Source organism: Peromyscus maniculatus, chromosome 7 (assembly GCF_049852395.1).
Source record: "Peromyscus maniculatus bairdii isolate BWxNUB_F1_BW_parent chromosome 7, HU_Pman_BW_mat_3.1, whole genome shotgun sequence".
Lineage (NCBI taxonomy): Eukaryota > Metazoa > Chordata > Mammalia > Rodentia > Cricetidae > Peromyscus > Peromyscus maniculatus.
In genome coordinates this window covers 75,282,548-75,295,232 of record NC_134858.1, presented here as the reverse complement: position 1 = coordinate 75,295,232, position 12,685 = coordinate 75,282,548, and the positions used below count along the sequence as shown (strand labels likewise).

The 12,685-nt window shown below is 40.7% G+C and overlaps 1 protein-coding gene across 1 annotated transcript in view; it reads right to left on the bottom strand.

Moving 5' to 3' along the window:
* The window catches only part of Gclc (glutamate-cysteine ligase catalytic subunit), a 44,729-nt gene that overhangs the window by 24,411 nt on the left and 7,633 nt on the right, over positions 1-12,685 (bottom strand). The window lies entirely within an intron of this gene.

Genomic DNA, 12,685 nt, shown 5'->3' with positions numbered 1-12,685 from the left:
TTGAAAAGGCTTAAGCCAGAAGTGCCAAACAATCCCACAAATCGGCTTCTCAACACCTGGGGGTCAGGTTACAGAGAACAGGAGGGAGGGATGGGCTAAGAAGGGGACGAGTCCATGCCTTTCCTAGGAACAGGCAGGGATTATCTGGGAATTCACTTTTTACTTTTGTCATGGCAACTCTCTGGTATTGGGGCACTGAGGATGGATTATTGTGAGCTAGTCCACCTGAAAAGGGACTTCTGACCCACAGGTACCTGACCCTCCAAGAACACGTTAGAGCAGGGAAAATTCAGCGAGGCCACCTAGGCAGCACTTGGGATAACTAGCCACAGGAGTCGCCCTTCCGTGAGGTTTTCCTTTCTCTGATTTCAGCTACACGCAGTGTAGCTTGCTATATCTTTACTTCTGACAAAGATCAGTCCCGTAACTCTTATCACAGTGTATTATAATTATTTGTTACTCTCTCACGTGAGCAGCAATTAAACTTGATTTAACTAACCCTAATGGTTAAGGAGTGAACATGCCAATTCTCTAACTCTGACTGGGCTGTACAGCCAGATTCCCAGCAACATCTCATAAGCACCATTCTGAAAACATTATAAATGGGCTGCAGGGTGACCAATTCAATTTCATGTAATCAAAGCACATCCCAGAAGTAGCAGAGGAAGAAACAAAACACTCAGCACACACCAGCACCAAACGTCTATTATTCGCCATAATACACAGACAACTCCCTACGCAGAATTTGAAACATGGCTGCCCAGGACCCATTAGTTATCCTTCCAAATGGAGAAAGGGACCAGTAAAAATGCCTGCTCACTGTGCTATCTGTTTAAATCTATATATTAACACTTATATCCCTGACATTTCTGTTGTTGACAGTAATTTTTATCCCATTAGATAAGTCACTACTATCTTTCAACATCTGAATCAAGACCAGACATACAAATCTAGTCTCAAATGTCTCTGAGTTGTTCAATCAGGACAAAGGCACACATAAAAGGCTATTGTGAGCTCTGCTTTATGGTTGCCAGAAACCAAACATGTAATTCTAAGTTATAATGCAGGTTTGAGCAAAGATGAGCATCTTTATGTTCATGTAAAATTATACTAATAAAAATAAAGAACCTTAATTGAGAGTGACCTAAGTACTCTGTAAATTACTGAATACAGAACAGACATACAGCAAATACTTGTAGTATTAAAGGTTAAAATAACAGTAATACTACTCAAAATCTTAGGACTTACATAAAGCCTGTAAGTGGTACTTGCCAGTAGTATAAATTAAAATTTCAACCACCTCTTAGTTTTATAAGTTTTGAAGCCCTTAGGAAGGGAGCTAGATATTGAGGCATGCTGGGCATTTTTTACAAAGCACTGCCTTCTTGGTTTCTACTAGAGCAAAGAGGAAGTGATTCATTAGCCTAGGACTAAAAGGGAGGTTTCCCAGAGAAAGAGTATACTTTGAGAAAGCTCTTTTGTCAGCTTCCATACGAATGACAACTAAGCCATTTCCACACTCAAAGGTGTTAAACCCACCCAACATGCACGTGACCCCCGGAGAGAAGGAACCCAGTACCTGATGTGTAAGGAGTCACAGAGTACTCTATTTCCCCTACAGTGTGTATGGTGGGTACTCTCTATACCCTAGAAGGTATAGAGGGTCAGTGTAGGGCAGAAGCCAGGTTCAGGGTCAGTCCTCCTGCACCCCACTGTTAGTTCTCTTGACTCTACTGCTAGAAGCACCAGCACTCCCCAGAGACCCAGACCTCTCCTTATATCAACTCCTGGACAATCCACAGCCATTCTGTGAGAAAAGATGACTAATTAGCGGTGGCTGGAGTTCTTCCCCAAAATGCTCATTAATGTTTTGTTATGTGGGGAAACTGTTTTCTAGATGTAAGGCATGGTCCAGCTGCCCATTCTGCCTAACATTATTTCTTTTGTTCTTTCATTCTTCAACAAAATCCTGAGATGAGCAGGTATTGGGAACACCGAAGAGTCTGGGAGATGCAGCTTTTGCTCTTATCACATTATAGCTAGAAAGACAATCAAAACCACTAGAAAACTAAATTAACTGAATGGTGTAGAGTATGTATGTATGTAGAGTAACAGGATCTAATTAAATCTAGGGATCCAGAGGGCTTTCCAGAGGATGCATCATTTAAACTTTAGCTAATACTTCGAAGAGACACTGGCCACACAAAGGTAAGTTTCTACAGAACATTCCTGCTACGTAAGTACAACTTCCCTTCAGGATGCTCTACGTCCCTACCCACTCCTGGGGAGCTGCTGTCTTCCCAGTAGATGTGGCAGGAGCTCACACATTGGACATCATCTCACAATAGTTCTCTAAATCACAAACTCTTAACCCTGGGTTCATGCCTGGGGTCTCGGGAAAGATTCTTTACACAGAAAGTATTAGTAACTTATTTTGGGGGTACACTCTCAGCCATCAAGTTAGACAGCACCATTTCCACATCCAGCCTGACACCCAAACTTGAAGCCCCTGTAGGTGAGAGCCACATGATATTACTCAATTTGTAATCACCCCATAGTAGGGAGAATCTAAATGTCAAAACCAAGAACATTTATGCTGAGCATAGTGTAAGACTGAATGGGAAATTTGTGCTGGTTAGAATAAGAACGGCCCCCAAAGACTCATGATTTGAATGCTTAGTCACCAAGGAGTGGAGCTCTTTGAAAGGAATAGAAGGATTAAGAAAGAGGTGGCCTTGTTGGAGTAGGTGTGGCTTTGTTGGAGGAAGTCTGTCACTGGGGGTGGACTCTGAGATTCTGAAAGTCTAAGACTCTCTTCTTGTGGCTGGTGGATGAGGATGTAGCTCTCAGCTACTGCTCCAGGGCCATGCTGCCCACCATGATCGACAATGGACCTACCCGCAAACCCCCAGTTAAAGAGCTGCCATGGTCACAGTGTCTCTTCAGGAAGCAACACAACAGTGACTAGGACAAAACCCTGACAGAAATTTTCACACCAAACTTTGAGATGGGTCAGATTTTGATTTAAGGTGGACTCTAGTGTTATCATAAATATCAAAACTACTGCATTTCTGGTCATGTTCAGCAGTTTTGGAGTACAAAGTATACACGTCTATGGTTTTCTGCCTGTGATAATATGGTAGTACTGTAAACTGGCGAAATGAAACAATAAATTGTTCATGCCTCAAAAAGGTTTTTAGTGGAATCTGAAAACATCTCATGTATCGTAAGACAATAGCTCCCCTTGCCCCTCACATACACTTCAATGTCAATTTATGCCACAGAATTATATAATACACTCTAGGGCAAATTTAGATATTTAGAAATCAAAATAAATTTGGCCTCACCCTGCTCTGATCTTTGGTCAGCATCTGGTATACTTGATCAGGACAGTAGCTTCCAGAGTTGTCTTTTTATTAATTATTAATCTCATATTAATTATTAACCTCAATTTTAACACTGCATAAGTGAACTTCTCTTGTAGGCAGACTTACCTCTCTGAGTCACTTTGGCCCACAGAGGAAATTTTTCCCATGCCTAGTTTAGTGAGAAGAGGCCCATGTGAAAAAATCAAGACTTTAAGAAGAAAATATGATTGTGACACAAATAGATCACATTCTCCATATGGTTATTTAGACTTTCATTAACATAAAGTAAAATTTCAGTTATCTGGTGTCAACTAAATAGTACAGACTAGAACATTTCTATTACTGTACAAAGGACAGAAACTCAAGAGATACCAGAATTTTGACCTGGACACACTCACAGTGGCACAAAAGAGCCATGGGTGTGGATCTCCCTCATGTTCACAATCTCCCACACTTACTAATCTATGATTTGGGGCATGTCATGATGCTTATGTATATAGAGGTTAGGAGTTGACTTCCTCTGCCGACGATGTGGGTTCCGGAAGTCACACTTAGGCCGTCCGGGCGCAGGACAAGCCTCCTTTATCCACTAAGCCCCATCTTGCCGCCCCTGCTCTTTCATGCTTTAAGGATGACATAAAACATCCATTTTCTGGGCCTCTTAATTTATGTTAGCTATTTTTTTTAAGTCATGCAATAATTCTTGGCATGTCATTTTAAATTTTCTGACATGTATGAAGCCCTACCTTGTTTATGAACCTAACTAGTCTTCTTGCTCAAACCTAGGAAGGAAATGTATCAGGTTACCAATGTGAAGTATGCTTTGGCCACCAATAACTTGCAGTACTGTAAATATAAGTAGGTATTTACCTCAAAACAACTCTGTCTCTAGACTTTAGCTTCTAGATTTCAAGGACAAATGAACTCCTATATTCCTGTCAGAGTTCTAGTCACATGTATGTAGAGGACAGGACACAGAGAACTCTGGTTCCCACTCCGAGGCTGTTTTCAATCAACGGCCTGGAAGCAGGCAGAGCTGGAGGGGGGGGGGGGTGAGGTCGCCATCTCCAGAGTGAGAGGGCTGTGCACTCTGCAGTGACTCTCCTACGTGCAAGGGCCTTTACGGCTTTAGCATGGAAGCATGCCTGTTACTGGAGAGAGAACTCAGAGGTGTTCTCACTTACTCAGAGAGGTGAGTAAACACATCCCCTTGTACCGTTTTTACCTTGTCCTAAATGCTGTGAGAAACAGGAGAAACTTGGGGGTTTAGTTCCTAGGAACCAAATCATGCATAAGCGACAAGGGACTCGAAACAGGTAACTCCAAAGCACCTGCTGTACTCAGAGACAGGATGACAGGAACACCCCCCAGCCTCACCCCCACCCTCCCAAACACTGAATTGCCATTCCAAAATGTTAAGAATCTGAACACAGATACTCTTTGTTAATCACAGCTCACAAAGCAGTGCCAGGGTCCATTCCAAAGCTGTACCTGATGTCAGCAGACTGACCATCAGAGTCATCCCAGCCTGCTTTAGACATGACTTGGGACATTTAGACAAGCTGAATCATGCCTACAGATCAAGAGTCTCTGGTTCAGCACAGGCTGCCTATCTATAAAGCTAGCTCGGCCTCAGTTTCTTAGGAAGGGCTCGTCCTGTCTTTGCCTTTTCATAGGGCCAGCTTGCCAGCAGATTGGCTGGGAAGGTTGCAGTCATGCACTCAACTTGCAGCCTTTGTGCTCTGATTGAGGAATTTACTATGTACACAATGAACGGAGTCATTCTCTGAGGACAGGCATCTCACTGAGAATTACTGGCCATCTGATAATGAAATACGCTATGTTTAAGTTTGCCTCTGTTATGGTTCTGCCATGCATTCCCATCCTCAAGGAGTGGTACTACTTGTCACTTGTCCCTTGCTCTACCCCTCTTCTCCTGATCTATTGTGAAGTCTGTACACACCATCATTGCTCCTGCATACTTGGACAATAACCTAGGAGAAGCAGTGATGAGTACAGACCGTCTTGCGAAACCTGGGAACCATATGCCTCGCTTTTCTGGTGTTTTGTTTTATTTTTTTTTTTTAAGTAATATGAAGATAATATCAACTCCACAGGCAGGCCCCAGAGAGAATGGCACCAAACACACTACTGCAGGCCAGTGCTCATTGTTTCCTAGCTCTACAGCAGGGGCATAAAGCTTTTCAAATGTTGATTACAACATCTTGGTGGTCATGGTTGCTATGGGATATCATTCTGTATGCTGTGAATATATGTTGCTTTGATTGGTTGATAAATGTAATGGTGATTGGCCAGTAGCCAGGCCGGAAATATAGGCAGGCAAGCAGACAAGGAGAATTCTGGGAAGAGGAAGGCTGTTGCCAGCCACACACAGAGGAAGCAAGATGACAAGGCAGAACTGAGAAAAGGTACCAAGCCACATGGCTAAACATAGATAAGAATTATGGATTAATTTAAGTGTAAGAGCTAGTCAGTAATAAGCCTGAGCTAATGGCCATACAGTCTGTAATTAATATTAAGCCTTTGTGTGATTATTTTATAAAAGGCTACGGAACTGTGGGTGAGAGATTTGTGCTGACCGCGGGCCAGGCAGGACACAGGAAACCTTCCAACTACATTTCGTGTACCAACATGGGGCTCTCTGTAGCTAGAGTTTTCCGCCTTGCCCACAGTCAGGACAAATCTTTGTCACCCGCCAGTCCCACAGCCGCTCAGACCCAACCAAGTAAACACAGAGGCTTATATAGCTTACAAACTGTATGGCCGTGGCAGGCTTCTTGCTAACTGTTCTTATAGCTTAAATTAATCCATTTCCATAAATCTATACCTTGCCACGTGGCTGGTGGCTTACCGGCGTCTTCACATGCTGCTGGTCATGGCGGCGGCTGCAGTGTCTCTCCACCTCAGCCTTCCGCTTCCCACAATTCTCCTCTTTCCTTGTCCCACCTACTTCCTGCCTGGCCACTGGCCAACCAGTGTTTTATTTATTGACCAATCAGAGCAATTTGACATACAGACCGTCCCACAGCAGCTCTCGAATTTCCATAAGACCTAAAAGAGTTTTAAAAGGACTTTCTTTTTTTTAAAGGCAAAATCTGACTTTTTTAAAATTAATTTATTTATTATGTATACAGCATGTATGACTGCAGGCCAGAAGAGGGCACCAGATCTCATTACAGATGATTGTGAGCCACCATGTGGTTGCTGGGAATTGAACTCAGGATCTCTGGGAGAGCAGTCAGTGCTCTTAACCTCTGAGCCATCTCTCCAGCCCTAAAAAGGACTTCTAAACACACAATAATGGAGTCAAAAACAGCTTTCTACTTCATGTCTCATGTGAGTCAAGATAAAGAGATGCCACGGTACACAGATGCTGTGGAGTGTGGATTTGAGCTACAGTATGGAGGGTTCATGGCATATAGGCTTGAGTGCAGCATGGTGGATTCCTGCCACTGTATACAGTGGCGTCTGCAAGCTATACAGCATAGTGCATGGTGGATATAGTTTTTGCTAGTACAGACCAAAAAGAAAGAAAGAAAGAAAGAAAGGAAGGAAGGAAGGAAGGAAAGAAGAAAAGAAAGAAAGAGAAAGAAAGAGAAAGAAAGAAAGAAAGAAGGAAGGAAGGAAGGAAGGAAGGAAGGAAGGAAGGAAGGAAGGAAAGAAAGAAAGAAAGAAAGAAAGAAAGAAAGAAAGAAAGAAAGAAAGAAAGAAAGAAAGAAAGAAAGAAAGAAAGAAAGAAAGAAGAAAGAAAGAAAGAAAGAAAGAAAGAAAGAAAGAAAGAAAGAAAGAAAGAAAGAAAGAAAGAAAGAAAGAAAGAAAGAAAGAAAAGGCTTTTGGGCTACACGCTGCTGGATGGAATAAGCCCACTGCTTCACAGAGTCAGTGATGAGCATGGTTCCCACAGAGCTGGAGGTAAATGTAGTTCCACCATGTTGGAAAGCTGAGGTGGGTGGAGCCAGCAGCCGAAGCTGCCATTTCAGTACTAGCTGCTGTAATTTAAAGCAATAGATTCACAATAAGACAGATTCAGATGAGATAAACTCTAAACAGTTTATAGTGTGTGTAAAAATGTACGTAGGCTTGAAAGAGAGAGGAAAATGAATATAGACAGTTACATAAAGAAATAAAAAGTTTTAAAAAAAATAAAGTCTTTAAAGAGGCAGTAAAAGTAATATAAAAAATAAGCCACAGAGAATCTGGATTGTGTTGTCTTTGGAATTTTTAACTGCAGAGAGACATTTGATTGTAAAGGCTACTGATATATATATATATATATATATATATATATATATATATATATATATATGTATTTTGAGTTCAAAACTCAGATCTAAGGATATGTTGCTTTGGAAATGAGGCTCTGCTTTTGTTTCCACAGGAAGCAAGAGGCTATGGATTTGTTCCAGGTTAAGATAGATCAGATTTGATCAAGCCAGACCTCCTGAATCTTAACAGATGGTATCTATCAACAAAGGATATAGCCAGTCTTCCCTGGATTTGAACATTGTCTGGAATTTTCTCAGGATTCCCCCCAAGATTGCCAGTGCCCTCAAACAGGAGGAAGTAGAATAAAAAACTACGCCCACATTCCCAAAAAATGGATTATGGATATTTGTCTTTGTTAAAGATTGGTTACAAATTGTTATTGGTCATAGTATCTTTCTAAAAGAAAAAAGAATAGGATATAGATATGATAGGATGAAAGGGTAGATTATTGAATCTACTTTTAAAGAGCAACTTTTTTAAAAATGTTTTACATTGCTATAGATTTTAGTTTACTACAAATTCAAAGTTAATTTTGTTATACTGTATATATATATTTCTACTCTCATTTAAGATATTATGTTTATGTAACTCATTTAGATTGTAATAATTAAGAAATACAGATTATTAGTCTTCTATGGTAGTCAAACTTATAGTCATGTTAGTTAAGTTTTCTAGGTATACATAGATATATTTCAGTTAGTTAGGTAATCTCCAAATACTTCAAAGACCTACAGAATATGGCATTTAAAACGTTTTAAAAACTTAGACTTTCTGTATAGTGAGACAAGTCTGTTCCTGGTAGCACTGATTTACTTCAAAGAGGGAGATGGGTGTTGAAGACACTCCATATGGAGTTTATCTTCTTGGCAAAAATAGCCATTTGGGCAAGATACTGTTCTTGCCTGGACTGCTTGACAAAATATTATATTGATTGGACATGCAGGTCACATAGGAAAGTGACCACTGAACTTTGCAAGGCGAGATGGTCCTTCAGGTTCCTGCTTCACAGAAGAAACTGACAGACATTCTACAGGACACAAAGAGAAGCAACTGAAAGATCTAAGACTCTAGGCCTATAGGCTGAAAATGGATGCCCCAAAGTTACAGAAGACTTTGGATGACTGTCCAGGCAGGCAGCTATTATTTCCAAAATTTTAGAAGTTGCTTACAATGCATTTTCTGTTCACTTAGGTAATATATCCTTCTGGGGTCTTTGATGTAGTTGTTGGTTATGATAAAAGATAAATTAGATATAAAACTTTAGACTCACAAATGTAGGATAGATAGAATGTTTTCTTTAATTTTGCCAAATATAAATAGACTAGATATTATAACTAATTCTTGCTTGATAACTGTCTTGTTATAAGTAATTTTACTATGTTAAAGTTAAAACCTTCCATTTTGATTAGACAGAAAAGGGGGAAATGCTGTGGGATGTTGTTCTGTACGCTGTGAATATGGTGTTGCTTTAATTTGCTGATAAATAAAATGTTGATTGGCCAGTAGTCTGGCAGGAAGTAGACAAAGAGAATTCTGGGAAGAGGAAGGGCTGAGTCAGGAGTCACCAGCCAGAAACAGAGGAAGCAGGATGGCAAGGCAGAACTGAGAAAAGGTACCAAGCCATGTGGCTAAACACAGATAAGAATTATGGGTTAATTTAAGTGTAAGAGCTAGTCAGTAATAAGCCTGAGCTAGTGGCCAAGCAGTTATAATTAATATAAGCCTCTGTGTGTTTACTTGGGGGATGTAAGTGGGAGAGATTTGTCCTGACCACTGACAGGCCAGGACACAGGAAAACTTCCTACTATGTACAGTAGATATGATTAATACTAGAGAATATGTATTTATTGCAACAGAGAAAAGAAATACAGGAATATCTCATTCAGGTGACAAAAATACTGTTTTACTTGGAATTTTCTTTTAGGTCTGGTCTTATTTAACTGAAAGTTACAAAATGTGCAACTAGGCTGACCCAGCGCCCTTCACTGCACAGATCGATCATTCCCCTGTTCCAAACTATTCAAGGGCTCACAGCAAATTCCCCAACACCCTCCCAGGAGCATTAGGCCAACTGGCATCCTCCATCCAACCCCTCCCACCATGTTGCAGGCACACTTGCCTTTCTGCTTCTCCAGTAACCACACCGGGTCTGCCGGAACACTCCTGTGTCACTTCTTCAGGGGACCTTTGCAGGCCCCACACACTGACCCCTCCTAAAGTGGCCACTCACTGCAACAGATACACTGCCTTACCCACTGTTTTCCCAGAAGCACCCTTTACCTAAATGCAGTCTTGGTGCTCAAGGTTGCCTCTTTAGAATACAGGCTTACAAACCTCCCCATACGTGAGTGGGACTCTGAAACCGACAATTGCTCTCTTCTGTTAGCAGGAAGGCACTTTTTATTAGTTCTACAGACTTCTTCAGGCAATTTCATTTTTTAGTTATAATGAACCAAGTCACTTGGAATTACAGGGGTGGCCAATTGACTCCTGCTCTTTGTTACCTCAATCCATTTTCCATAGTTTATTCTAAGCCAAGCAATTAGACAACCAAGCTCTTCAGAACAGAGTACAGAATAAGTCATCTCTTGGTAGGAGCTGGGAGTGAAGTGCATGAACTTAAGTATTTTCAGGACTATTTACTTCCTGGTTCTTATTCTACTTGACTAGAAGGGTTAACGGATCCTAAGCCCTAGATAGACATAGCTAACTTTTGGTCCACCAGCAATAAAGTAGCTTTTAATTCCCCTTTAGATGTCTGAGGCTTGCAGTTCTCAGAGAATAACCTCCATGAGGATTTATTTTTTAACTTTCCAAGCTCTACAGTCACTGCTTTTTTAAGTATCTTCAACACTTAGAGAAGTGTGGCTGATTTCACAGATACATGGACCCTTGCCAGCTCCGTGATGCTCTAACTCCTGTCGTTAATTTCAATGAGATAAAAATCATATCCCAGTTTTGTTGTGTGCAACATGTACACGTACGGGTGCACATTCGTGTGTCGGTCCTTGTTTTCCAGTGTGTTTGAGACAGTCTGCCCTTTTTCTACTGTGTATATCAGGCTAACTGGCCCACGACCTTCCAGGGATTGTCCTGTCTTTACCTCCCACGTCTTTGTAAGAGCGCTGAGATTACAGATGCTTGAACTTTTACAGCTGGCTTTTACATGGGTCCTGGGATTCGAACTCAGGTCTTCACACTCTGTGGCAAGCACTTTATTAATGGAGCCATTTCCCCAATCTACACCTCAGATTTTTAATGGTTTCTAAGAGTTTCACAGAAAATATTCAGGAGTCCCTTATTTTATAGTTTCTGCTCAATCAGCATGCCTTTTAGAAACAAAGGACTTGGGGCTGAAGAGATGGCTCAGAGGTTAAGAGCACTGACTGCTCTTCCTGACGTCCTGAGTTCAATTCCCAGCAACCACATGGTGGCTCACAACCTTCTGTAATGAGATCTGGCTCCCTCTTCTGGCTGTGCAGATAGAACACTGTATACATAATAAAGAAATAAAAAATAAAAAATAAAAAAAAAAAGAAAGAAACAAAGAACTTAACAATCCTAAAAGGATATTGCAGGACTACAAAGATGATGGTGGATGTGAATGGACATCTGTGTCTTCTGGAACATGTGTCTTTGGGGTACTTCTGTTAGGTTTTTTTTTGTTGTTGTTGTTGAAAAGACAGGGTTTCTCTGTGTAGCTTTGGTGCCTGTCCTGGATCTCGCTCTGTAGACCAGGCTGGCCTCAAACTCACAGAGATCTGCCTCCCGAATGCTGGAATTAAAGGCATGTGTACCACCGCTCAGCCTCAGGGTACTTTTTATAATCTTATTGTGGAAATTAGTTAAATTATAAAATCCTGACCACACAGACATGCAATCTAAATACAAAGCACTACAAGACAGTCCAACAGAGTAGGACCACAAACTCTCCTAGGACAGACCAGGACTTCTGGTTACTTACTATGATGTATCAAAAAAAAAAAAAAAAAAAAAAAAAAAAAACTCTTAGGGAAGAAGAGCTCTTGCTCACATGTGTGAGGACTCTGAGTTTGCTACAAAACAAATGTTCAACAAAACCTAAAAGCATACAAACAAAAACCTCTGCTAGCAAATACGACATGCTTGAGTGTGAGCCTGTCTTCTCTATGAACCCTTACTAACTCATTTTTCAGGTTATTATCAGATGACCTAGAAGAATTAAAATTTGTTGTGTGCATTCCATGATTTTCAAAATTTATATGGCATTTAGAACATTCTAAAACAGTTAAAAGGTATTAAAAGCACTTGCCCAGAATGCACAAAGCCCTGACTGGAATCTCTGGCACCACAAAATAAACAAGAAAAACTCAGCTGAATCTTGGTTATTGAGTTCTTAGAACCAGGAAGCCAGCTGGCTTGGACAGAGTATAGACAAAGGAGAACGGAGCTGTAAGGATAACAAAGTGGGGAGGCTTCCATTTCCTACTCTTACTCAAACAAAAAGTAACATAAAACCCTAACAAACAAGAAAAGCCCTCAGAGGTCTGCATAGCCTCCTCAAGAATTCACTAAGTCATGTTATGTAGAAGTACCCAAAGTGACACAGGTATTTGGACTCTAACCAAATCCTAATTCAGAGGTACTAGGTTGAGGATGCATAAGTATGCAGATTTTTCTGGAGCTACTCATTAGCTATTAAAAACAACTCCTTTAAAAGATCCTCAGTCTAAATAATTATATTCCAGAAGTATAATGGATGCATATAAGAATATGTAAACACCAAGCACCTAACTAGGTAAAATTCACAAGCATGGAAGGCATTCAAAACATGGAAGCATATGCAAAATGAGGATTGGGGCTAACCTATGGCAGGTGACCTGAAACATCAAAAGCAACTGTCAGAACCACACTAATTATAATTCAATGTGTTCAAAAGGGTGAATTTAGTAAGGGTGCAGGATAAAAGACAAATTCAGAAACCAGTAAGTGTATCTGGTCTTGTATGTGCAAAACCAATACATCAAAAAGTATAAAACACCACTGAGAGA